This window comes from Lissotriton vulgaris, chromosome 4_1, assembly GCF_964263255.1.
Source record: "Lissotriton vulgaris chromosome 4_1, aLisVul1.2, whole genome shotgun sequence".
Lineage (NCBI taxonomy): Eukaryota > Metazoa > Chordata > Amphibia > Caudata > Salamandridae > Lissotriton > Lissotriton vulgaris.
Window position 1 is genome coordinate 897259709 of NC_141691.1, and position 27550 is coordinate 897287258.

A 27550-nucleotide genomic window follows, 5' to 3' on the forward strand; every position below is an offset into this window, starting at 1 on the left:
TTTTTTGAACCTTAATTACTCAAAATCCACTGGAGCACATATCTTGAGACATAGCAAAGGCACATCGGGCTACCAGTCCCTACAATTTTGCCAAGTTTGGTGGAAATCCATTCAGCCGTTCGGGCTAAAAGTGAAATCGACCGCCCTATGGAAATTAACATGGGGAAAACGCGTTTTGGGACCCCCCTTTTATCTCGGCCCCCGCTTGACGAATCCCCCCCAAACTTTCAGGGAAGGACCGGAACGCCGCGAGGCCATTTTGAGGAAATTTTCAGGCAGATTCGTCAACCGGCGCCAAAGTTATTCCAAATAGAATTTTCAGATTTAACATTGAAAAAAATCCTAACTATAACTACCTACTGGCGACCGCCAGTAGGTAATATATATATATATATATATATATAAATATATATATTCACTGAAAAAAACATAGGTTATAGACCATATATAGTTAGGAATTAGCATTTACAAAACCTTGAAAATTCACTGAAAAAACCGTAAATGTGTGGAAAAGCACTTCATGCTTTAAAGCAATTGTATTTTTGAACTGATTGTTCTTTCCTCTTAGTTCTCCTCTTTGTTTTTTTCCCCCATACTCTTCTTCAGCTTGATAGTTGATAGATTTGTTCCCTCAAAAAATTTATATACATAAAAAAATTATATTAAATACTTATAAAATATATTTTTCCTTTAAAAGAAGAATACATTTTACATTTTACAGCTTTTGATATTTGCTATTAAAAAACCATTGAAATTCACTGAAAAAACCATAGGTTATAGACCATATATAGTTAGGAATTAGCATTTACAAAACCTTATTGATGTCACTGACCATGTCATGAATGATGTAATATGTGACATGATCAGCAGTGGATTGCGGGTGCGCAATATATAGTTAGTGCAACTAACTATATATGCGAATTTCAATGGTTTTGTGTGAGTAAAATAAGGTTTTGTAAATGCTAATTCCTAACTATATATGGTCTATAACCTATGGTTTTTTCAGTGAATATATATATATATATATATATATATAAGACAATCCCTGCTTACTCTCGCCTGGAGCCCAATCCTGGATACCACTGCGCAGAAGAAGAGAGGAGACCCGGGTGCAGGTGAGAAGTGTGTTTTATTTAGTAGGGAAGACGGCACACCTCAGCATGACGTTTTGGCCTTCACAGAGGCCTTGATCACAATATATATATATATATATATATATATATATATATATATATATATATATATATATATATATTTGAGGCATATGAGCTGTAGATTATATACTTTTGCATATACTTTGCAATGATTGCCATCTGGTGTTGGGCTCAGATGTGTGCAGTTTATTTTTGTTAGAAGAACTCTTTGTAGTCACAAGATAGGTGACTCCTCCTTACGATAATAGTGCGCATGGGCATCAACTCCATCCCCAGATACTTTTTTTTCTGCCATCGGGTTCGGATGTGATTTACTGCACTCTGGGTCGGTATCGTCTTCGAGCCCCCTTCGACGCGCAATTCTTCACTACTCGACAGTATTGTTCTCGACCGTGTTCCCCTTTTGACGCACATCCTCCAACTTCAAATAATTTTCGACCAAGAGCTTCGTTGCGGGCCGTTGGGCCTCCCGCGCCGACCACGCCGGCTGTCAATGGAACGGACTCAGTTTAAAAAATGCCCCAGGTGTGGTGCGAAGTTCCCAAACACAGACTTACACTAAGTGTATAACCTTGCCTCTCCCCCCAAGCACGAGGAAAAGCACTACAAGGCCTTTACAGGGTTCTGGTTGAAGAAACCCATTAGTGATTATCGGGCTCGATGTCACGAAATGTCCCGTGGCAGCAGCTCGATTCCAGACATCTTCGGAGCAGGTTCTAATGTCCATGCAGAACTCCAACCTGCAGAAGAGGATTTTTCCGTGTCCGAAGCCGACGACTCCGAGGAAGATGAGCAGAACGTCACCCTTGCTCAATGGACAGTGCTACTAACACCCAGGCTGCCACCAAACCTAAGGCTCCGGTAACACCTTCGCCCTCTGGCTCAGGTCGACATTGTGAACATACTTCAGACGCCCTGCCCTCAGGCCCAGCTATGAAACCGAAACCAAAGCTTTCCAACTCATGCTCGAGTCCGCCCCGTTACAAAACGTAAATACACCTTCAGCAACGATGCCAAAAACCAAGCCGGTGCCCCACCCTTCATTGCTGGCACCGCAGACACCTTCGACGACGAAAACCTCAACACCGAAGCTTCCAAAAGACAAAGCTTTGGAGCCAAAACAGGACAAACCGAAAGCTTCGGAGCCGAAGAAAATCTCTGAACCGAAAACTCACTCACCAAAGGTTTCGGACTCAAAAACCCCTACAAGGGGGCGTGGCCAAGATGGCGGCCTGAGAAGACGTGGACTCGCTCGGCTCCCTGGCTCTGAACCCCGTGTAGACCCTTCTCTGTGCCCACAAATCCCTGTTAAGGCAGGCACTTCCTCCTGCTGAGCTGCGCTGTCTTATCGCTGCACCGTTGGCTGAAGAACGATTGCAGGGGCGACCCCGGGAGCCACATATCCTTTGAGGCGCGAGACCCGACCCGGAGCCGTGGCGAAATGGCGGCTGCACATTGAAGAGGCGGGCGCTGCTATCTGGCGGCGGGAGTTCTGCCGTGGTCGGCGGCAAGACACAGAGCTGCTGGAGCGGAGGCTGCGACCGGCGCACGACGGTGGGTCCTGACCTGGGCAGACAAATACCAGCAGTGGAGGAGGCGGCATCCCAGAACGCCAGGCGGGGGAGTCGGGAAAATTGAGGCCCCGGTCCCGGGCCTACGCAGAGTGGAGAAGGGAGGTCCCGCCGGAGCCTAGAAGCAGGGGGGCCCTGTGCAGCGGGCACAACAGTGCAGCCCCGCATTGGCGCTTGGGTGCTGGCCCCCACTGCTTTCTTGCCTGCAGAGCGCCTAAGGTAGGGCGCTCGGATCGACGAGTGCAGCACGGACAGCCCCGAAAATCAAGGCCCAGGCTTTGAGGCCTACTAGGGCCGTGACTGACGCAGATTGCCGGCACTCCTGAGGGGCTTAATCGGCCAGTGCCAGGGTCATGGATCACCTTCCTGCACGCATCGCCCGGGAGAAGAATCGGCTACCGCAAGGTGAAGAGGGGCACGGAGGGAGCGGCGGTGCCCAGCGGCAGTCCACAGCCCGGCCCGGCGGGGTTCGACAGGGGGAGCTCCAGGAGCGAATAAGGAGGCACCCCCTGGCGGAGAGCTCCTCACGGGGGCACGAATTTTTCGAGTGAGGCCTTAGAGTCCTCTGAGCTACCTGGCTACCTTGGGGGGTGCTTTGGCTACAGCGACCCGGCTGCGGGGGGATAGGCCCGCCTGAACACACGGTGTTAGCACGACCGGTGGGACATGGCCAACACGAGTCGCAGAGGAGCCCGCACCATCACAGACATGTTGTCCAGAGGTACACCGAAGGGGGAGAAGAGTCACTCCCCTCCGGCAGCGCAGACCAGCACCCCGGGGCAGGAGGATGGAGGGGCCCTATCACCAAGGCCTTTTTGGAGTCACTTTTTAACTCCCTGCGGGACGACTTTCAGGCCCTGAAGCAAGACCTAGCCGGGGAGCAGCGCAAACTCAGCCAGGATGTAGATAGCTTAGGTGAGAGAGTGGCAACGGTGGAGGAGGCGGACCAGACTCTGAGTGAAGAAATAGAACATCTGCAGCAGGAGGTCCTCCGCCTCCGGGAGCAACAAGTGGACCTCCAAGCTCAAGCAGAGGATTTGGAGAATCGCTCCCGGAGGAATAACATACGGGTCCGGGGAGTGCCATCTAAAGCGGAGGGGAACAGCGTCACATGCTACCTGCGGGAGTTGTTCAGGGAGATCCTAGGCGAACCTGTGGAATTTGAAATCCTCATAGACAGAGCACACATAGTCGGCCTGGCGCGCCGAGCGCCTGCCCCTCCACCGGACATTTTGGCCTTTCTCCCTGATTTCCCCGTAAAAGAACGGATCCTGAAAGAAGCCCGCCAGAAACAGCCTCTCCAATTCTAGGGCTCTCCTGTGGCCTTATTTCAAGCCCTCTCGGCCATCACTCTGCAAAAGAGAAAAGCCTTCCGGGTGGCCACGACGTTTTTACGGGACAATGGGGCTCCCTATTCCTGGGGCCACCCCTTTAGACTAATCTTCAAATAGAAGGGGACCCTGCACCCGCTCCACTCGCTCCGAGACACTTGTGCCCTGCTGGGCATCAACCTCGAGGAGAACAAGAACCAGGGAACGGCGTTGCCGCGCAATTTACAGGAGGGATCTGCGCAGCACTCCAGAGGCAGATGGCAATGGGTGGGGCGACAACGTTCTCCCAAGGTGGAGCTTAAACCAAATCTGGCGACCATTGCTCAGGCACAAGCAGCGGCCATACAAGAGGTGGCCAAGGTCATGACTGCCCTGCACTGACACAGCATCGACAAGGAATTTGCTTGATTTGCTTGTGGGGCCAACTGAGTCGCCACTGCCACACACTCCTCCACACTACGTTTCTAAGGGCCTGGACTGGTACTGATAGGCCTGGGACTATGGTTTGCATTTGGGGTTTTCTACTTGGGGTTGAGGGGGGTGGGGAGAGGGGGAGGTGGAGTTTTGGGGGATGGGCGGAAGGGGGGGCATTGGGGAGTTGGTTGGGGGGTGGAGGGGAGGGACGAGGGGGGAACCAGTGTGCTGCGGGGGACCAACTGGTTGCGAGGGTCGGTGCCTCTCTGGGCACAGACCAGTTTTTACCATCTGCCTCACATAGCTATGCAGGCCCTCTGTATGAGAGATGACTGATGCTATTTTGAAGATTCTGACGCTAAATGTGAAGGGCTCGAACAATCCCGTTAAGCGTAGGGCAGTGCTTTCTTACCTAGAGAACTCGGGGCTGAGATTTGTCTTCTTCAGGAAACTCACCTGCTCACGAAAGCCTGGCACAGAATGAGGTCCTGCATATTTCCGCATCAATTCTTCTCCTCCACACCGGAGAAGAAAGCAGGGGTTGCGATTTTAGTGTCTAAACACTTTCATGGGCAGCTTAAGGGCAAGGTGGGTGAGATCTGGGGCAGACTGCTAGCCTACAGCATTCAGATAGGAGACCAGCAGATGACAGTGGGGTCTTTATACGCACCAAACGCGGGACAGGAGCCATTTCTGCGGAACGCGATTTCTGAGGCACTGCGTTCCTCTGATCCCCTTCTACTTCTGGGAGGGGACCTCAACTTAGTGATGTCCATTAACATGGACAGGTCTGGACACAGATTTGGTAGCGTGGCACTATCTCGGGGGCAGGCAGAGACTGGCTACGGTAAAGGGGGCTAGTGGACCTCTGGGGGGCTAGACACCCTGGGACATCACAATTCACCTTTTATTCACATGTGCACCACCCTTACGACAGGCTAGATCACTTATCGGGTCCTCGGAACTAGAGGCTCGGGTTGCAGACGTCGACGTCATTCCAGCGGCTATCTCGGATCATTCGGCGGTGGAACTCACACTCATGGTTCCCAAGATTAGGAGACCCCCGGGTGGGTGCAGATTGAGGGTACCCCTCCTGCAACGCGCAGATGTAGCCCAACAGATCCGCCAATGCATCATCGATTATTTAACTACTAACGATAATCCTGAGACGCCAGTAGCTGCATTGTGGGGGGCCCTGAAGGCGGTGGTGCGCAGGGAATTCATTGCAATTGCGTTGGCGAAGTCCAGGGACCGCAAAGCGAAATGTGAGGCCTTGACGGCCCTGGTGGTGGAGCTGGAGAGGGTCAATGGCCGCACTGGGGCACCTAGGGTCTGGAAGCAACTTAAGGCAGCCAGAGCTCAGTTGGCAGGTTAGGATATGGACAGAGCGGAATATGCCGCCCTTCGCCTTCGCCATACTTACTACGTAGGCGGCAATAGGACCGGGAGACTCCTGGCCAGCGCACTGAAGGCGAAGGTCCAACGATTAAAAATTCAGACACTGCGGGACGGGAACGGGGTTGAGCTCCGAGAGGAGACGCAGATTGCGGAGGCCCTCAGCGATTACTATGCCTCATTATACCACGCCAAAACCACCCCAGCAACAAGCGCCGAGGCCTACCTGGCTGGCGCTGCCACTACTGCGCTATCTTCTGCGAAAACGGACTCCCTTGACGCTCCCATTCTACTAGATGAGGTAACTAAGTCCATTTCCCGACTCAAGTCTCTAAAATCGCCGGGCCCGGACGGCTACTCCGCTGGGTTTTACAACACATATTGCTCGTTGCTCGTCCCTGTTCTCACCAAACTTTTTAATTCTTTTCAAGGCCCGGGCTCCATCCCCTCAGATATGCTAGAAGCGGAGATTGTGGTCTAGCCGAAACCGGGCAAGGAGGCTACACAATCCTCAGCATTTCGGCCCATCTCTCTGCTTAACGTAGACCTGAAGCTTTTCACTGGCGTTTTGGCTGCGAGGCTTGGGCCGTGCTTACCCGGGATTATTGAGCCAGATCAGTCGGGCTTTGTCCCGGGACGGCAGTGCAGCGATAACACTAAAAGAATTCTCCATCTGATTGACAAAACCCACTTCCAGCAGTCTGATTCCGCTCTATTAGCGATCGATGCTGAAAAAGGATTCAACCGCGTCGACTGGACTTTCCTGCAGAAGGTCCTGGCGCATTTCGGGGTAGGCGAGCGCTTCCAGGCCTGGATTGCGAGCTGCTATCATCGCCCCCTGGCGCGGGTTCGCCTGGGTGGCCTGCGCTCTAGACCCTTTGAGATCCAACGTGGCACTCGACAGGGGTGTCCCCTCTCGCCGCACCTGTTTGCGCTGTACGTTGAACCACTGGCGCAAAAGGTGCACAACAATCCGAACATACACAGCATTACGTTTGGAGGGGAATCTCATGCTATTGGCTTATACGCCGATGATATCCTAGCTGCTCTCGACCGACCGGAGAGTTCTGTGCCCGCGTTTCTCGCTGAAGTAGAGGCCTTTGGAGAAGTGTCCGGCTTCCGAATGAATAGAGGGAAGTCACTGCTTCTACCATTAGGGTGGAATGCTCACTTCAAGCCTGGCGCACCCACGTATGGCGGGGACCTACAGACATGCACACAACTCCTGTACCTGGGTATCACCCTCACCCCATCCACAGAGCACACGGCTGCCCTCAACTATGCCAACCTCCCGTCCCAGATTCGTGGGGATTTGGCGCGCTGGTCCAAGCAGCCGCTCTCCTTGCTAGGGCGTATCGCGGTGGTAAAAATGTCGACACTTCCCAAGATTTTATATGTCTTTCAGACTGTCCCAGTGCTCCCGCCGACCGGGACGATTTCGAACCTGCAGACAACCCTCCAGCACTTCATCTGGGGGGGGAAGCGGCCGCGCCTCCATAAACAACTGGCATACCGGGGGATGGACGAAGGGGGCCTGGGGATCCCTCATCTCACACAATACTTCCAAGCTACGCAATTGCGCTACCTGGTGGAATGGTACAGACCGGAATCTGAGAAGAGGTGGCTCTTCAAAGACAGGGCCATGGCTCAGACGTCACTGTGGAAAATACCATTCCTCCGTCGCACAGATAGGCCACGCTACATCCAGAACTCACCTATCACTCGCACCCCACTGCGGGTGTGGGACAGAGTCGCCGTGCCCCGGGGTCTCACGACCTTTTCCTCCCCGCTTACCACCCTCTGGGACAATCCGGAGTTTCTGCCACGTACCGACTTCCACGCTTTCACACAATGGCGCGATTCCACCTGTAGATCGACTGGACACCTCTTCGATTTGCGAGGCTTTCTCTCTCTCTCAGAACTCTCCCGGGGGTATGACATCACCTCACCACACCTGTTCCAATACTTTCAGCTCAGACACTGGCTTACACAACCAGACACTGCCCCACTTGTTAGCCGACACATGACCGACTTTGAGAAGTGGGTGGTCCTGAATGAAACAGATAAAGGGCTTATCACAGATATATACAAGATGCTTATGCCCCCGAGATAAGTCACGCAGCTGGTCAAAAACGCTGGGAGGCGGAGCTGGGGTGAACATTATCATCTAGGGAGTGGCGCTTGATTTACCTCGGGGCCAATCACAAGGCGCGCAATGCAGCCGGCAGAGAGACAGCTGTAGAGCTGGCCACATACTGGTACCGTACGCCGGTGAGACACAATAGGGGCAACCCGACACATAGTGCACTATGCTGGAGAGGCTGCTGGGAGAGGGGTACCTTGACTCACTTGCTATGGGACTGCAGGGAGGTTAAGGACTATTGGACGGCTGTGCTCAATGACATAGACAGTATTTTTGATACAGAAATCCCACGCTTCCCAGCATACACTATTCTTGGTCTCCCGAACGCACTCACCTTCCCCTTGACATCGATAAGAGGGCGCCAGATAGACATTGCCATGCAAGCTGCCTCTCAACATGTACTATCACTCTGGGGGACCAACAATAGGCCTACCCATACGGGGTGATTGCATAAGATATGGTTCAAACTGGGGATGGAACGAATACAGGCTACACTCACACAATCGTCGGCAACCTTTCAGAAAGTTTGGCTACCAATGCTTACCCTTCTCTCCAAAGAATACAAAGAAATTACATGCCCCAGATATCTCCGCTTGCTACGCCTGACAGCAGCTACACCTAGCCCTCCTGGGAATGGAGATGGAACACGACCACAGAGCGGAGTGCATTAGAACCCACAATTCGAGAATCCCGCACACTGGTTGGGGAGGGGGGTGGTGGTGGGGGGGAGGGGTTGTTTGGGTTTTCTATTTTCTCTTATGGTTGTTCTGGCTTGGCAGATTACGTGCGGATTGCTTTCTGCTTCATATCACGCAAAGGTCTACGCACCGACAGCTTTATGGCTACCATGTTCTCCAGTATTAGGGTGTCTTTCATAGATTCACATGCTTGAATATTTCCCGTTGTTTGAGTGGGAGTCCCACGGTAAATAAAATAGCAATAACATACTTATAATATGTATATGTAAAAACATAACACATGAAATACACATTAGAAAAGAGGCAGTAAATGCTTAGACATAATTCCACATAGGAAAACATGGAGAGAAAAAAAAAACTTTTAGTCTATTCCTGTCATTATGTTGGTCCAAACTGTAGCCAATCAGGCGCCAGCAGCCCTCCAGAACCTACTCCTCAGAACCTCAGATTTTCTACCGCACGTCGTGTGAAAGGGAGTCTCACTGAGCTCTGCTCAGTTTTCTCTACTTCTTCAGGTTTTCCTGTGTTTTCAGCATGTCTTCAAGTAAGAAGTCTCTTTTTAGACCTTGCTCGTCTTGTCGAAAGCTACGCCTTTATTCAGAAGATCCACACAGTAAGTGTATTTACTGTCTTTACCCCGAACATGATGTGGGTAAATGTAGGTTCTGTAGAACTTTTTCTACAAAGACTCTAAAGGACAGGGAAGGCCGTCTCCTGCTGTGGCTTCAGAGACTTAAGGATAAGGATAATGTACTTTCTGATGCTGAAAGTCTCATTTCTGGTCGTTGCCAAGCAGCTTCAAAACGTGGTAGTGTGCAGGAGTTGCCCTCTCCATTCATTAAAAAGAAGAAATTGCCTCTTTCTTTGGCCCCTGCGGTGTCTTCACCTCTTCCTACTACTTCCACGCCCACGAGACCTGGCTCTCAGGCGTCTGCAGCGTTTTTCTCTCATGTTTCTGTGAGGAAACATGTTTCATCGTTCACGAGATCTGCCGTCTCCGGCACGGCGACAGTGACGATGACGTCTGCTTCAGGATCGTCGACGGCTGTTTCGTCGACGCCATCGTCGTCGACGAAGGTAACCCTCAGTTTCAAGACTGCGCCATCTGTCATTCCGATTGCTTTGTCGTCGACTAAGAAAACTCCTCCGTCGATGACCAAATCATCATCGACAAAGAGTGCTAAGAAATCAGCTTCGTCGACGAGTATTCCGTCGACGACCGCTCCGTCGACGACCGCTCCGTCGACAAAGAAGTCATCTTCGTCGTCGCAGTCTCCGTCAACGGCGCCATTGCCATCGAAGACGATACCATCGACGACGGATTCTTCCAGTTTGGTTCAATCAACTCCATCGTCGTCGTCTGCTCAGTCGACTACTTCTTCTGCGTTTGCCTCTCTGCCTTTGCTGCCACTGTCGTCCACTGGATCAGCCACTGTCGACCCACTTCACCAGCGCTACAAAGTGCCTATTGACCAGATTTCTATCACCAGTGATCCACAGCCTCCTTCGCCCTTGTTTGCCACGGACTCGGACCAGGACTCGGAGGAAGATGTACACGAGTCCTTTAGAGCGGCACGTAGTCCATCTGATTTAGTCATCAAGTGCCAGGATTATAGTAACGATGATGAGGACCAATATTTCCAACAGGAAGAAACTCTGGTTCAAGTTCGTACTGCAACTTTGCCTGTGTCGCTCATTTCTAATCTCCAGCATATGTTGGACGACTATAATAGGCGTTTCCCGCCATCTCCACAAGTACTTGCAGTTCCTTATGTCCTGACGCCTGTTGCATTCCCTGCTTCGGCTCCTCTGACGCCTCTGCCAACTTCTGCTCCTCAAATACAAACTTCAGTTCAGATACACACGACTGTGTATGCCGACGACTAGGATGAAATTCCTCCAGACCGCGAAGATGGTGAGGTTCGAGATGATGATGAGGATATGGCGGAGTGGGATGACTATCAAGTTCAGACACCGTCCCCCTCTCCGGTAACGCCAGGAGATTCTCCTCTTGTGGACATCGCGAGTTTCCATCAGCTGATGGATAGGGCGGCTCAACGCTTCAAGTTACCAATAGTCCAGAGGGAAGAGGATTGTTTCCTCTAGGATTTTAAGAACCAACCGTTCAAACATGTCCATACTGTTCCAATTATTGACTTTATCTGGTCTGAAGGGGTGAAATTGATGCAGACCCTAAATTCACTACCGGCACAGATCCCCCGATTGGAAAAGAAATATAAGGCGCCGGTCTGCTCTCCAGCGTGCCTCATTGGACAGCCGAAACCGGATTCGGTGGTTACGCAGGCAGCTCAGCCAGGCAGCTCAGCGTCTTTCTCGGAACCCTGCGTCTGCTGTTACTGCCCCACCAGATCGCAACGGTCGTCGCCTGGACGCTATAGGCCGTATCTTTTCCACAATGGCCTCCACCACAGTGAGAGCGGCCAATGCTTTGGCCATTTTGGGGCGTTACGACTGCCAGATGTGGGCAGACATGTCTGCTTTTGTGGCTTTGGTTCCAGATGCTTCCAAGGCGGAAGCCTTACAACTTCTCCAAGAAGGGGAGAGAACATCGGAGGAGATTGACTGTGCCGTGGATATTGCCTATACTGGTTTCCAGCAGCTCGCTGGAGCGGCTCTTCTACGCAGGCAAGGTTGGTTGCGTTCCACATCCTTTCGCCAAGAGGTACAGGCGAAGATCCTGGATATGCCGTATGACGGCGAGCCACTTTTTGGAGCACATATTGATGAGGCATGGCAATCTATCAAAAAAGACACTGACACTGCTCGCTCTTTAGGAACCTTACAATTTCGGAAACAGCCCTTTCGGGGTGCACGCGGACGTGGCACCTCTTCTACTTTTTGAGGAGGAAGCAATCAATATCGCTCCTACAACCAAGGCAACCAACGCTACTCCAATAACCAGCAACAGTCCTCCCGTCAGCAGTCTTCTAAGACCTATAGGGGGAAATCTTACAGAGGATCTGCTCCCAAGAGACAATGATTGCCTTTACCCCAAAGAGTTGAAGGTCGAATCTCCCTGTTCTGTTCTCAATGGTCCTCCATCACTTCGGACCGTTGGGTTCTGGACATTAAAGAAAAGGGCCATGCTTTAGAGTTCATCAAACTTCCTCCTCCCACTTCACCTTCCGGCCCACCACCAGCCCACATCAAGGAACTCTTCCATCAAGTTCGCCTTATGATACAGAAGGGTGCCGTTGAAGTGGTGCCCAAGTCTCAAAGGGGGAAGGGATTTTATTCCCGTTTTTTCCTTATCAAGAAGAACGGGATTGGCAGCCGATATTGGACTTGCGAGCACTCAACAAGTATCTCAAATGACAATCCTTCTGCATGCTAACGCTGGTGGAGATCTTGCGCTTACTCTCAATGGGAGATTTCATGGCAACTATCGACCTCCAAGACGCCTACTTCCATGTCCCTATTCTTCCACGACATCGGAAGTACTTGCGATTCCGCGTGGGACGGAGGGACTTGCAGTTCAAAGTACTGCCTTTCGGCCTACGCTCCGTCCCTTGCGTCTTTACAAAGGTGTTAGCTCCTGTGGTAGCTTATCTGCGTCTTCAGGTTGTCCAAATTTTTCCATACCTGGACGACTGTCTCCTAAAGTCACAGTCTTGCACGCAGCTGCTTCAGGATACACGCCTTTGTCAGGAGGTATTTTGCTCGCTCGGACTTTCTATCAACACCGAAAAGTCCCAATTACATCCAGCTCCCTGCAAGAATTTTCTAGGGGCCACATTGTATACAACTCTTGCAAAAGCATTTGTGTCTCAGGAGCGTCAACAAAAGATTCTTCAATTGGTGTCTCTTCTACGGACAATATACCAAACAACAAGAGAGTGTTAATATAAACATCAGATGTAGTAGACAAGAAAAATTATTTTCAAAATACTTCTAAACCTTAGAAAAAGATTGTTATTCCAGTAGGAAAAATAGAGTGCACGTGCTCAGAGATCTAGCTAAAAGGACCCTCAGGCCCCAGCTTAACGCTGGTAGCCAGTTGTCTTCATCGGGTCCTCCTTAGTTGCTAGGAAAAGTGAAAGTGCGTTAAAAAGAGTGTGGACTACTCCTCAAGACTATTTTACTGAGGGTAGCTCTATCTCTATTAAAACCAATGTTTGAAAAAGTGATTATTTTTCAGGACTACTAAGAGGTTGTGCAAATTTGAACCAATGAGTCCCTTAATTATGTGAAAGAAGAAAAAGAAAAGTGATAAAATACGGTCAACATGTTTCTGCTTATTGAGCAATAACTCAGCTCAGCATTCGTCAGGACCAAGAAGTAAAATACAATACCACTCGATGGTCGGAACACCCTAAAGCGCTCAGACCTAAAGAATGGTTACAAGGAACAATACGACCTGCAGTTGTCGAAGCTCCTTTAGGAAATTCTTCCCCAATTTCAATTAACTCCTCATTATAGGAGAAACGGAAAAAATCTGTAGGAATAAACAAATACACAAAGGCGTCCACATTACAAGCCCTTGAAAAGATATATCTACATTGGTAGTCTCTGATCATGTGCATGCGCCTACTGAGACCATGTTACGTGCGCTTTGAGAAAATAAGTTTTTTCTTTAAACTATTAGTAGGAAAAAACATGCTTGTAATGTAACTATTGTACATGCAGCATTTCAAACAACGTCTTAACTTTGTCCGTTGTGCATAGGATACCCACAAAAAGTAAGTGTTTACATAAAAACAGTGCTCGACGAACCATCAATGTGGTTTGGAAACTAAAGTGATAACACCAGAAACACCTTCACAGAGAGCATCTAGGGCACAGTACACTCCAAAAGAGGAAAAATCGGCCAGACACTTACATCATATCATGGTTTAGTGAACCCCATGGGCGTAGCGGCAGGAGGAAATCTTCACGTTTGGATCTAGCGTGAAAACAATGGGAATGAGTTTTTCTATCTTCTCGGAGCCGCTCATACTATGACCAAATATCATCTTAGATGGGCCTACCATAATAAGATTAACAGTTCGGTTTGTGATTATTATCCGACTGTCTAACAACCCGCTGCGTTTCTTGTGGTATTCTTTCATAAGTTCATCAATTAAAAAATTGTTCCTTCCTTCGCGCCTGTAAATAAACCGGCGCCTTTAAGATCGTGATGTGATCACGTTGGACACGTGATCGGCAGTACCGCCTCACACGCATTCCGCATTTCCTGTGTTTTAAATCACGAGCAGCTCCAGTACCGCGGTTGTTGATACGGGCGGCGGATGTGGCTGTCGTAGGTTTTCCAGCGGGGAGCCGTTTGGAAACTAGTAAGTTTATCTCCACTTTTAGCAACGACAGTCCATTATTGTTTTATTAGCGGCTCCGAGAAGATAGAAAAACTCATTCCCATTGTTTTCACGCTAGATCCAAACGTGAAGATTTCCTCCTGCCGCTACGCCCATGGGGTTCACTAAACCATGATATTATGTAAGTGTCTGGCCGATTTTTCCTCTTTTGGAGTGTACTGTGCCCTAGATGCTCTCTGTGAAGGTGTTTCTGGTGTTATCACTTTAGTTTCCAAACCACATTGATGGTTCGTCGAGCACTGTTTTTATGTAAACACTTACTTTTTGTGGGTATCCTATGCACAACGGACAAAGTTAAGACGTTGTTTGAAATGCTGCATGTACAATAGTTACATTACAAGCATGTTTTTTCCTACTAATAGTTTAAAGAAAAAACGTAATTTCTCAAAGCGCACGTAACATGGTGTCAGTAGGCGCATGCACATGATCAGAGACTACCAATGTAGATATATCTTTTCAAGGGCTTGTAATGTGGACGCCTTTGTGTATTTGTTCATTCCTACAGATTTTTTCCGTTTCTCCTATAATGAGGAGTTAATTGAAATTGGGGAAGAATTTCCTAAAGGAGCTTCGACAACTGCAGGTCGTATTGTTCCTTGTAACCATTCTTTAGGTCTGAGCGCTTTAGGGTGTTCCGACCATCGAGTGGTATTGTATTTTACTTCTTGGTCCTGACGAATGCTGAGCTGAGTTATTGCTCAATAAGCAGAAACATGTTGACCGTATTTTATCACTTTTCTTTTTCTTCTTTCACATAATTAAGGGACTCATTGGTTCAAATTTGCACAACCTCTTAGTAGTCCTGAAAAATAATCAAGTTTTTCAAACATTGGTTTTAATAGAGTTAGAGCTACCCTCTCAGTAAAATAGTCTTGAGGAGTAGTCCACACTCTTTTTAACGTACTTTCACTTTTCCTAGCAACTAAAGAGGACCCGAAGAAGACAACTGGCTACCAGCGTTAAGCTGGGGCCTGAGGGTCCTTTTAGCTAGATCTCTGAGCACGTGCACTCTATTTTTCCTACTGGAATAACAATCTTTTTCTAAGGTTTAGAAGTATTTTGAAAATATTTTTTCTTGTCTACTACATCTGATGTTTATATTAACACTCTCTTGTTGTTTGGTATATGGATTTATAAGGGGCATGAGAGTGTTTTTCCTGACCCTTTCTCTCTTGTTGTTGGAATTCTTCTCCGGACAAAACAGTCCGTTTCAGTCCGACTATTAAAGTCATTTCTAGGGATGGCGACATCGTGCATCGCACTGATCCCAAATTGCAGACTACGGACACGCCCCATTCAAGAAGAATTGGATGGACTGTGGCGTCATGTCACCGGTCCTTCAACGACATAGTCTGTGCCACCGTTCGCATGAGGGCGGCTCTCAAATGGTGAGCGCTGCCATCCAATCTTTCGGCAGGGACTTCGTTCCTTTCCACCACTCCGGACCTTACTCTAACGACGGACGCCTCGTTGGAAGGATGGGGTGCACAGCTTCAATGCCTGTCCATAAAGGGCAAGTGGACTCTGCCTCAGAGAGCCTGGCACATCAACAGGCTGGAGTTGATGGCCATTTTTCTAGCACTCAAGTTATTCCATCCATTGATTCAAGGGGAGTCAGTCCTTATTCAGACGGACAACACAACCAGCATGCATTATATAAACAAGCAGGGCGGAACAAAATCTCCAATCTTGTCTCAACTGGCGCAGTCGATCTGGGACTGGGCTCGAAGTCACCACATCACTCTCACAGCAGTTCATCTTCCAGGTGTCTCCAACAATCTAGCGGATTCCCTCAGCAGATCCACGTCATCGACCCACGAGTGGGAGTTACATCAACCAACACTCAAGTTGATTTTTCGGCGATGGGGTCGTCCATCACTGGATCTCTTTGCCACACCAGAGAACCGGAAATGCCCATCTTACGCAAGCTGGCATCCCCACCGACGGTCACAGGGCAATGCCCTTTTGATAAACTGGTGCAATCTGTTTGCCTACGCTTTTCCTCCTATCCCTCTGGTGCCTCGAGTATTGTGGAAGATGCGGAGACAGCCTTGCCACATTCTTCTGATCGCTCCCAGATGGCCTCGACAGGCATGGTTCTCTGAGCTACTTCTTCTATCCCAGGGCGAGCACACCCTTCTTCATCCTCGGATGGACCTCCTCACGATGGACAAGGGTCAGATTTGCCATCCGGACCCCTCTTCTCTGAATTTGTCAGCCTGGAACCTGAGCACCTTGAATTTGCCCATCTAACCATCCCGCCAGACTGTAGAGACATTCTCGCTCAGGCCAGAGCTCCGTCCACTGTTAAAACCTACAAGCTTAAATGGAAAAGATTCTGCCATTGGTGTGCAGCTGCTGGTGTCCATCCCATTTGTTCAACGCCTGCGCAGCTCCTCCCGTTCTTTGTACAACTGGCTCAGTCCCTACTTTCTCATTCAACTTTTTTCTGGCGGCAATTTCCCGCTTCCGCCAGGATGGCTCCACCTCACTCTGTTCTTCCAGGATAATGCGTCAATTTTTCAAAGGATTGTTCCGCAAATTCCCACCAATTCGGCACCCTCCTCCTTGGCGCCTTAACATCGTGTTAGCACAACTAATGAAGGCACCATTCGAACCTATACACAAGGCTGACGTGAAGTTTCTAACTTGGAAGGTTGCTTTTCTCCTTGCGCTGACATCATAACGTCGCGTAAGTGATATTCATGCTTTCACTATAAATCCTCCTTTTCTTCAATTTCAGCCAGACTGTGTAGTGCTTCGCACTAATCCCACCTTCCTGCCTAAGGTGCCTTCGGATTTCCACATCAACGAACCTGTTTTCTTAAAGACTTTCTCTGCTAACCCACAGTCTCCAGCGGAGCAGCGCTTGCACTCCTTGGACATTAAAAGGTGCTTAAAGTTCTACATCAGCAGAACGGCCCCTTTTCGCAAATCTGATCAACTGTTCATAGCTTATGGACGCTTCCACAAAGGGCACCCAGTAACCAAACCTACTGTTGCTTGTTGGGTTTCCTCTGCCATTGCTTTCTGCCATCAAAAGGCAGGCAAGCCTCTACAGTCTTCAGTGAGGGCCCATTCCACCAGGGCGATGTTGTCTTCAACTGCCTTGTTCGCCGGTGTACTGCTGCATCATATCTGCAGAGCAGCCACGTGGTCCAGCAGGCACACGTCTACGAAACACTACTGCCTGGGTGCCATAAACGAAGCAGATACTGCAGTAGGACAGGCTGCGCTTCGCAATCTTTTTCAATAAGGTGAGCCTCTGTCTTCCCTCCTCCATTATGGTTTACCATTTTACTGTTATGACTTGCATGACTATATATATAGATATATATATATATATAGATATAGATATAGATATAGATATAGATGTATATATATCTATATATATATATATATAGATGTATATATATCTATATATATATATATATATATATATATATATCTATCTATATATATATATATATATATATATATATAGATGTGTGTATATCTATCTATCTATCTATCTATCTATCTATCTATCTATCTATCTATCTATCTATCTATTGATTGATACTTGGTTGCCAAGAGCTGGAATGCTCTGCCAAAGGAACTGCGCCCGGAGCTCTCTGAGCCCAGATTCAGGAAGAAACTTAAAACATATCTGTACACCCGGTAGGAAGCGTCCGCTGCCGGTTGGGGTAACTCTGCCACCACCACTCACCATAGCACGGGGACATGCTGGTGCGCGTAACCAGGCGCTTTATAAATTTCTCATATATATATATCTGTCTCTATCTATCTATCTATCGTCCCGACCTTGTCCGGGAGCAATCATGGCTTAGGGCCCCCGCCCGCCCTGACGCAGTGCAGTATTATGACTGTATGTTTGCTTTTGTAACCTGCACACGTTAGTTAACCTGCATGCTCCTCACTGCCCACGTCACTTTTTGTCACCTGCAGACTTTTCTGTGTTTTTTTCCTCCTGTAATGGGCTGTTTGCTACCCGCTCCACGTTTCTTTTTCCGCGGCCGCTGGCGCCCTGCACGCTCTCACTGCCCACGTCCCCGCCGCCGCTTTTTCTTCCTGTAATGGGCTGTTTGCTACCCGCTCCACCTACCTGCACACGTTTCTTTTTCCTGTGGCTCGCTCACCGCTCCTCTCTGCCTCCGCTTTCACCCTACCTCATCCGCCGCTCAGCGCTCCTCCCCGCCGCCGCTTCTCACTGCCTGCCCTCCGATCGCCGCTCATGTCCGCTGCTCCCCGCGCTGATCGTCACTGCTCCTCCCCGCGCTGTACGCCGCTTCTCCTGATGTCCGGACGCATGTCTCGGCCGGCGCTACTTTGGAGGGACTACTTTTTTTTTATCTAACTTTTTAAATAACGTTTATTTTTAAAATGTATATAGCCTATAACAATCTACACACCCTGACGATTTCAACGGTGTATCGGGTGTGTAGATTGGCGCTGTGGTTCCCGAGTTTATCCGCCTCAAAGCCTGAAAGTTCTTGCTTTATTATAGTTATATATATATATATATATATATATATATATATATATATATATATATATATATATATATACATATACATACATACATACATACATACATACATACATACATACATACATACATACATACATACATACATACATACATACATACTATGGATGCCTTTTCCGGCTATTACTGCTTTCTATTCTATATTCAAGCATGTGAATCTATGAAAGACACCCTAATACTGGAGAAGAACAATTGTTACTTACCTGTAAGGTGGTTCACCAGTATTGGTGTCTTTCATAGATTCACATGCAACCCGCCCTCCTCCCCTCAGAGGCTCTCTTCTCTTCATAGACTCTATGGTCACTCTTGTGCTATGAAAATCTGAGCTCTGAGGAGAAGGTTCTGGAGGGCTGCTGGCGCCTGATTGGCTACAGTTTGGACCAACATAATGACAGGAATAGACTACAAGTATTTTTTCTCTCTCCATGTTTTCCTATGTGGAATTATGTCTACTCATTTACTGCCTCTTTTCTAATGTGTATTTCATGTGTTATGTTTTTACATATACATATTATGAGTATGTTATTGCTATTTTATTTACCGTGGGACTCTCACTCAGACGACGGGGAATATTCAAGCATGTGAATCTATGAAAGACACCAATACTGGAGAACCACCTGTTTACAGGTAAGTAACAATTGTTCTTCGACATGAATGTATGGACTGTACTTTCTTTCCTAGGTAGACCTCCTTATTGCTTTGTACTGCCTGTGATTTATACTGAAACTAATAAAATAAATTTAAACATAAAAGAGAACAAAAAACCACAAAAAAACCCTACAAAACCTTCACAGCTTAAACCCGTTAAGGAACATTCTACGTCCAAGCTTCCGGCGCAGAAACAAGACATACCACTCAAAGACCTTTCTTCTTTAGAATTTTCGGATCCAAAGCAGAAAACACTGCATATTGACACCTAAACTGTCCACCTTCTCACCAAACCTCCTAAGAAACGGAAACTAGACCTCCCAGAGGACACGTACCTCTCAAATGCAAGGACATGGGTACTAACCCTTCTCCCCCTTATTTACCTCCCTCTCCTCCTGGTCTTAACTTATTTATCTCACCAGCAAACTCACCATCACCTACACTCTCAACAGCAACACAGGATCATGATGATGGGGGGGATGGGGATACGCTAGGGGATGATGACAACTATAACAGTACACAGACTCATGGGATGACTATGATCAAGATCCAGATCTACATAATGACCCTATTCTGTATCCTTCCCTGCCATCACCACCTGATGATAACATTGGTTTTGCAGAACTTATTAACCCGTTGACCGTGGCCCGAATTCCGCTGAGGTGCTGGTGAAATAATGGGTGGGTGTGGTTCGGATGGTCCCCGGCTGTCATCCGCACACACCCACCATCATGTCAGACGGCAGAGGGGCCTACAGTCGCACCAAAAGGGTTATTAGGGCTACTCACTACCATGGGGTGGAACTACACACTGATCCCCTTGAAGAGTACTTCTTAGTGGAAACATTCACACCCTCACAAAAATCCACCCACACCCTGCCCATGCTAAAGGGCATGTTAAAACACGAAGTATTCAAAGACCCTGTTAGACCCCGAATACTTACACCAAAGGTGGATAAACAATATAAAGCAGCTCACACAGACCCAGTGTATATCAAATGCCAGGTACCCTTAGACTCTCTTGTTCTGGCTAACGCACGCAGGAGGGCTAATTTTCAAGCTACAGATGACGCCTCTTCTCCTGACAAGGAGTCAAAGCTTATAGATGCTTCAGGGAAAAGAATTGCGTTACGGGCTGCTAACTATTGGCGCATTGCCAATGCTCAAGCTCTCTTAGCGCGCTATGACAGAGCACACTATGACGAACTGAAAAAACAAATGCAGCACTTACAAGGGGAACACAAAAACAAGGCCAATGAACTCATTCAAGAGGGCAAACCTATAACTATCACCTATATAAAATGCGCCCCAGATGCAGCTGATACAGCATATCGTACCATTAACACCAGCATATTACTGCGTAGGCACTCTTGGCTTCGAAACTCTGTATTCAATCAAGAAGATCAAACCACCCTACTCAATCAGCCCTTCGATCAAGAGCATCTTTTTGGACCTACAGTCGATACTTCATTGGAGAAAATGAAGAAAGATACCCAGACTGCTAAGTCCATGGGGGCCTTGCAACTACCTTTCAACAGGGGTTCCTTTTGCCGCTCCTTTTACAGGCGTGGCTCCAAAACATTGTCAGAAAATCACTCCTCATCTAACAAATGCCCCAATCAATCTAACTCCTCCAGAGGATATTTTCGGGAGGATACAGAAGTAACATAATAGGGGAAGAGCCAGAGGTAACACCCGCAATTCACCTACCACCAAGCAGTGACTTCCCTACACTACCCCGACCATTCCGCTCCTGTTAGGGGTTGTCTCTCATAGTTCCTACCTGTCTGGAACTCCATCACAACAGGCAAGTGGGTAAGACAAATTACCTACTATTGTTAGTGCCTAGAACTCCACTCCCCCAAATATCCCTCCCAGGCAACGTCCAATGTCATCAGAACATCTGACCCTCCTAAAACAGGAGGTTCTCTCCCTGTTACAAAAACATGCAATATAACCAGTCCCTTTGCCTTATCAGGGCGCAGGGGTTTACTCCTTATATTTCCTAATTCCAAAAAAGGACTGCTCTCTCAGGCCTACACTGGACCTCAGACCACAAAACCTCTATATTCAGTCAGATCACTTCCACATTGTCACCCTCCAACAGGTACTCCCATTGCTTCAACAAGGCGACATTCTTTCCACTCTGGATTTAAAGGACGCTTACTTCCATATTCCCATTTATCCAGCTCACAGAAAATATCTCAGGTTCATGGTGGACGGTCAACACTACCAGTTCAAAGTCCTACCGTTCGGGGTGACCACAGCACCCAGAGTCTTCACCAAGTGCCTTGCAGTAGTTGCAGCTCATTTAAGAAGACAACACATTCACATGTTCCCATATCTTGACGACTGGCTCATAAAAGCCAAGTCACACAGCAGCTGCGTTCACCACACCCGCAAAACAATTCAGTTGCTTCACGACTTGGGATTCACAGTGAATTTCACCGAGCACCACCGCCAGCCATCCAATACACAAATGTATCTAGGACCTACAATAGACACTTCCAAAGCTTTAGCATACCCAAACCCAGTCAGAATTCACAACATACAGGCTCTAATATCACAATTTCAGCCTCAACACTCATTACCAGCTCGATTGTTCGTGCAATTACTCGGGATGATGGCCTCTTGCATTCTAATCGTCCCTTAGGCAAAACTCCACATGCATCCTCTACAGGAATGCTTAGCACATCAATGGAACCAGGCTCAAGGTCCGCTAACAGATCTGGTGTTAGTGGACAGCTGCACATATCGCTCTCTGCACTGGTGGAACACACAAAACCTTTCCAAAGGGCCGCCGTTCCTCAACCCGGTTCCACAGATAGTGCTAACAACAAACTCATCGCTCGCCGGCTGGGAGGCTCATCTCCAAACCTTACCCTTCAAGGCATATGGACAACACAACAAAAACAACTCCACATAAATCACCTGGAATTACTGCCAATTTTTCTGGCATCAAAATCCTTTCAACTCCATCTAGTAGGCAAAGCTGTCTTAGTCCGTATGGACAACATGACAGCAATGTACTACATAAAAAAGCAGGGAGGGACACACACTCTACAGCTTTCACACTTAGCTCAACGCATATGGAAATGGGCCATTCCACAAAACATACATCTCATTGCAGAGCACCTCCCAGGAGTACGCAATCAAATCGCAGATCTGCTCAGTCGTCAACAACAACACATCCACAAAGGGATCTTCATCTTAAAGTTCTTCTTCCATTCTTTCAAATGTGGGGCTACCCAGAAATAGATCTGTTCGCCACACACCAAAATGCCCAACCTTCGTTTCCAGGTATCCACACCCATTGTCCACAGGCAGTGCAATATGGATGAACTGGTCAGGGAAATTAGCTTACGCTTTTCCGTTAGTGGTTCGGAAGCTCAAACAGCATTCCCTCACACTAATCCTGGTTGCTTCCACAAGGGCTCGAGACCCTGGTTTACAACCCTAGTAGAAATGTCAGTAGTTCCTCATCAAAAACTACACCTCTCTCCCAAACTTCTCACTCAGAACCATGGAGAAATAAGGCATCCAGATCCCAGTCAACTCAACCTTGCAATCTCGCACCTGAGGTCTTAGAGTCTCGGCTACCTTAATCTCCGGCCAGACTGCCTGAACAGCAATAAAGAGGCTAGACGTCTTACTACCAGAGCATGCTACGCAGCGAAGTGGAAACGATTTGTATTTTACTGTACATACAATCAAATCAATCCACTAGTCCCTTCCACTCAAAACCTTATTTGCTACCTATTAACCTACAACGCTGTAACCTAGCATATACATCTATAAGACTACATCTAGCTGCAGTAGCAGCTTATCTACAAAACAGACAGCACTTCTCTTTGTTTCAAGTGCCATCTATTAAAGCTTTTATGGAAGGACTTAAGAGAATAATTTCCACTAGAGTTCCGCCCTCTCCAGTGTGGAATCTTAATATCGTCCTTACAAGGCTCATGGGCCCACCATTTGAACCTCTGCACAAATGTGAACTACACTTCCTCACTTGGAAAGTAGCCTTCCTTATAGCCATCACATCTTTTAGAAGAGTGAGTGAGCTTCAGCACTAACCATACAAGAACCATTTTTGAAAATTCATTACATCAAAGTGGTTCTCAGGACTAATCCAAACATTTTACCTAATGTTGTGTCTGCCTTTCACCTTAACCAGTCTGTTGAACTGCCAGTTTTTTCCCTCAACCAGACTCAGAGGCAGAAAGGGCTCTTCACACGCTAGATATTAAAAAGGCACTGCTCTATTACATTGAATGAACTAAATCCTTTTGAAAGACTAAACAACTCTTGTTTTCTCCCCACCTCATAAAGGCAATCACATTTCAAAAGCAGGCACTGCACGGTGGATTGTTAAGTGCATCCAAATATGCTACCATAAACCCAAGCGTACATTAACCATTCCCCCTTGAGCTCATTCTACTCGTAAACTGGGGGCTCCTATGGCTTTATTAGGGAATATTCCCTTAGATGACATCTGCAAAGCTGCAACTTGGTCTACACCGCACGTATTCACAAAACACTATTGTGTAGATGTGCAAACAAAACAACAAGCTAGTGTGGGCCAGGCTGTCTTAAGATCACTTTTTCCAAACCACTGCAACAGATGCAGGTTAGCCACCACCACAAATAAAGCTGCTGTATAGCCTATGCAAAGTATATCATCTACAGCTCATATGCCTCAAACGGAAAATGCTACTTACCAGTATGCATCTGTTCTTGGCATGTAGAGCTGTAGATTCATATATGCCCACCCGCCTCCCTTAGTACCTTTACCTGCAGTATTATCTTACTTGGGTACAACACACATGGACATCTTTCTATTCTTACTAACTCCATCATCACCCTTTATGGCGAAAACAATCTGGAGATGGAGTCGATGCCCATGGACACTATCATTGTAAGGAGGAGTCACCTATCTTTTGACTACAAAGACTTCTTCGAACAAAAACAAACTGCAAACAGCGGAGCCCAACACCAGATTGCGATCTTTGCAAAGTATATGAATCTACAGCTCTACATGCCAAGAACAGATGCATACTGGTAAGTAGCATTTTCCAAATATATGTATGTATGCAGTGGTTTGAATTTGCTTGGCTTGTGATTTTTATTATTTTGTCAGTAGCAGAGTTGCTCTAATGACCAAGGCGGTGGTGTAGTGATTTCCCTTCTGAACCCACTTTGGTTCTCCGTTAGGTTTGTGTCTTTGATTTTTTAGGCTGTCTCTGCTCTGTATAGACACATATAATACATTTGTTTTCGCAACATTATTCTAGCCATTTGCTGTACATGTTGTTTGTTACTCTGGGACTCTTCTTGGGATTCGGTCTGTACAGGGTTGCTCAGAATGCATAACAGTGTACTGTTTTTTTTTCTGACCCAGCAACAGCTCCTAATGTATTAGACATAATACATTCACACAGCTGCATCCAATCCAGTAGTTCTTATCATATAAACTATATCCCGTCTCTTTGGGAGGCAGAGAGGAGCTTTCGACAGAGAGGACTGTTCTGGAACGATAGCAGTGCCTGACATGCATTTCTGTGTAAATTGGCACTCATGATGCAGATCACATTATTACATACATCAGCTATGGAGTCTGAGGCCAATACCAGAGAACTCATATTTTTATCCCTGTGCTCACACAGTAAGGGTAGACCTAGTCAAAAAGATAATTTGCCATGGTTGGGTTGTTCATCCTTTACACCCCGTTAGTAATGTTAATTACTTTGTTTATTTACATCCGCCTAATGAACATTTGCTTCATAGTATACTACGATAGTTTCAATAAATTGTAAACTTTCTTTGTGTCTTTTTTACGTTTACTATTGGTGTGCATGAATGAGTGCATGATGAAAGGGGAGGATCTATTTCCATAGTTCCCATGGGGACTAGAGTGTCATGTTTGAGGCACTGTGAGCTAACTAGTATTCGGGCAAGAGGTACTGATGTTATAGAGAGACGTAGCCGCTACGTTCTGACATTCTGCCATCCTAATACACCGTCCTGCTTTAGCAGCAGAATCTGTGTGGCAAAGCGCTCTCCCCTGAGGTCCTGGAATCCATTAAACTATACTCTGGTGGTTGTTTAGGACCAGAAAAAAGTTAGGATGTTTTTCCACTAGCGCTGCATCCCATGCAGAGATCGAATCTGTAGGAAGCTGGCTCTGTATATGATATTGCCACTAGGTGGTAATATCGTGCAAAGAGTACAGGGGGTTCACCCAAAGTGTACAAGACTCAATGTAAAAATGTAAAGTGCTCTATTAGTGGTACTGTGGGCAAGCAGCCTTTGGCCTAACACAGAGGAGTGTAAGACATTTATTGCACAATTGTGATCAATAATGGACACATGACTCAAGAAGAAGATCCAGACCAACTTTAGAAGAATATACTTTATAATTTATTTTAAGACCAAGGTCTTCGTAATAAGGTCAGTACGTTTTTAATTCAAAATACTTTTCACTTTGAAAAATTGACACTTAGAAAATTTTCCAAGACACTACAGTGGTATCCTATGGGGAAAACAATATTGCGGTTAAACAGGTAAGTATTGCACTTGAAGTCCTAGTCTTTGGAGCCAAAAGTCAACAAGGGCCAGGGGTCAGGTGAGTACCAAAACTGCACCACCACTGCCACAGTGACAGCCGAGTGCAGAGATCAAAATATGAGTTCAGCCCAATGCTTTCCAACAAGGGCCAGGGGTACCTATAGCCACGCTGCTTGCAAGTAAGTAGAGTGGTTGCAGGGGCCAAGCTTTAGGGGTTAGGTTAAGCACAAGTGGGGGCCACAAAGCAGCACCAAACATACACCACCAGAAGCACAGGGGCGGCTGGGTGCAATTTCACATTGGACGCCCAATGCTTTTCAATGGGGATTCCTCTTTCGGCAAAGAGGCTGCAGTGGTGGAACCCGGAGGCTGCAGGGGGAGACCATCAACAGCATTGGTAAGTTGAGATGTAGGGGTTGTCGTAGGGGCACTGTCGGTTCAGCTTACCAATGTCCGGGGGCTTCGGCTGCAGGAGTGCCTTTGGACGTTTGAGTAGTCTTACTGGAGCCGGTCGTGGTCGGGTCAAGGGGAGCCTCTGGTTTCACACTGCAGGCACTGTCATGGAGAGGTCAGCCAACGCTGGACACGAGATCAGGATCGCAGAGAAGACTACATTGCATAGGTGAGCCACCCAGACTCGGGCCGTGAGTGTCTGGTGCAGAGTGGGCAGGAGACGTGGATCTGCCAGATACTGGAGTCATTTTCTTCACGACAGGTGTGCTGTCCACTGGAGATTAAAGTCTTTTTGAAGGCAACAGGCCTCCCATGGGTTTCACCAGTTGCTGGTTGCAGGACAGGTCACAGGTTCGCAGAAACTAGCGACAGGTCGGTAGGGCTGGGTTCAAGGCAGTAGTTTTCAGTCTTCTCTGCAGGGTCGTCCTCTTTCTTCTTAGGTCATCACAGATCTAGTTTCTAGGTCTGGAGGAGCCACCTAAATACTGAACTTAGGAGATTTTTTGCCAGAGTAGTAGGTAGTGCCAATGGGCACCCTATCTGTTGGCGACTACACCTTCTATTATGCCACCCTCCTGTGGGAGGGGGGGTGTAGACCTAGCCCTGATTGGAGGGGTCTCCCCATCTTCAAGATGGAGGGGACTGAAAGCTATTCTCATTTCGCCTCCCCACCTTAGGGATACAGTTTGCAGAGGTGGGCACACCTCCTATATTTTGTTTTCCCCCCTCCGGTTTTCCCGCCCAAAGTGGTGGTGTAAACCAGAGCTGCCATCTGCTGCTAGCAGCAGAGGTTAAGCTTCTCATTACAAGGCGGCATTCCTTTGAAGCCTCCCTCTTCAAGTACGGACCCATCCCGGGGAGGTGTGACACCTCTTCCCAGGATGTGTATTGTTTCTGGTCCCAGAGAGCAGGGGCTCTCTACCCAAGGGTCTAGAAACATGTCTGGTGATGGCTGGTTACCTACAGCCAGGGTTAGTAGGTTTTCAGGGGGCTCATCTGAGGTGCCCTCTGAGTACCTTTGTACAATAAGTCCCACACTGGCATCAAAACTCCTGTGTTCAGTGAGGACATCATGGTGCAGTGGAATTTGAGTTGTCGATTTTCCAGCCCATGTACTTTCTGTGGCTAACCTGGCACTTACAATATTAGGAAACTGACCCTAATTTTGTAGGGGCATATCTGCAGAAATGCCCTTTCCTGTGGTAGAGTTCACCCTGCCTCAGGGCTGCAAGTCCTGCTAGAGGGGTGACTTACCTATGCCTGCAGGAAGTGTTAGCTGGCATGGCACCCAGGCA

The 27550-nt window shown here is 47.7% G+C and overlaps 1 protein-coding gene and 1 pseudogene across 3 annotated transcripts in view; both read left to right on the plus strand.

Annotated features, from left to right (window-relative positions):
- ZNF236 (zinc finger protein 236) overlaps positions 1–27550 on the plus strand; it is a 1135475-nt gene that overhangs the window by 289933 nt on the left and 817992 nt on the right. The window lies entirely within an intron of this gene.
- On the plus strand, positions 10420–11569 carry LOC147722697 (uncharacterized; annotated as a pseudogene).